The sequence below is a fragment of the Sinocyclocheilus grahami genome, unplaced genomic scaffold (assembly GCF_001515645.1).
Source record: "Sinocyclocheilus grahami isolate Dianchi unplaced genomic scaffold, SAMN03320097.WGS_v1.1 scaffold107.1, whole genome shotgun sequence".
Classification (NCBI taxonomy): Eukaryota; Metazoa; Chordata; class Actinopteri; order Cypriniformes; family Cyprinidae; genus Sinocyclocheilus; species Sinocyclocheilus grahami.
This window is the reverse complement of record NW_015505286.1, coordinates 1,310,475-1,311,339: the sequence shown is the minus strand read 5'-3', so window position 1 is coordinate 1,311,339 and position 865 is coordinate 1,310,475. Positions and strand designations below refer to the sequence as shown.

Sequence of the window (865 nt, the reverse complement as noted above, 5' to 3'; positions counted from 1 at the left end):
AATATTTGGGTTGAACTGTTCTGGAACAGTGTTGTAAATACAACTTAACCACTGATTACTAGTCATGTCCTCTTTTGGAAAACCAAACAAAGTAGTTTTTCGCTTTCACAACGAAGCACACAGCGTCTTTACAACATGGCGGCAGCGACAAAACTACAGTGAGAATAAAAGTTACGCCTTCTTTCTTTGCGTGAACATTTGGGAGGTGTTATGCAAATCTTCCCACACAGTGACGTAGGTATGTGGGGGCGTGTTAGAACGAGCCGTTTTAGGTAGGCGTGGTTGACTCCTAACTTTTATAAAGAATATCTCTTTGGATTTGAGACTTTAGTCTTTGCAACTTTACAGATCTTCTTTATGCACGAACAGCTTGTAACACTCCAAAGAGAAAGGAAAACTTGAAATCGCATCATATGACCCCTTTAAAACGGTCATTTTCTGCCACCAGATAGGCTCCGCCCATAAAACACGTCATCACTGTTTGCAAACACTGAAATTGGTCTATTGAATGTTTTTAAGTTATTGTTATTCATTTCAGGTGCAATAAAGTCGTGTTTTTATCTACGATGTTGTATGTGGAAACTGTTCAGATTTTTTAAGTATTTGTCTCAGTACAAAATACAAAACGACAAATTTTCACCGGACAAAATAAACATAAAAGCAGTAAATAGGACAAGAGTTGATGACTTAATGACTTAAGTAATCGACCTTGAAGACAAGAAGCTATACATACATACATACATACATACATACACACACACACACATATATATATATCATACTATACATATATATAAGAAGATGATATATATATGTATATATATATATATATATATATATATATATATATATATATATATATATA

The 865-nt window shown here is 33.8% G+C and overlaps 1 protein-coding gene across 1 annotated transcript in view; it reads left to right on the top strand.

The window, feature by feature from the left end:
* Positions 1-865, top strand: part of LOC107588790 (40S ribosomal protein S14-like) — a 5,133-nt gene that overhangs the window by 1,016 nt on the left and 3,252 nt on the right. The gene's annotated exons all lie outside the window — the stretch shown is intronic.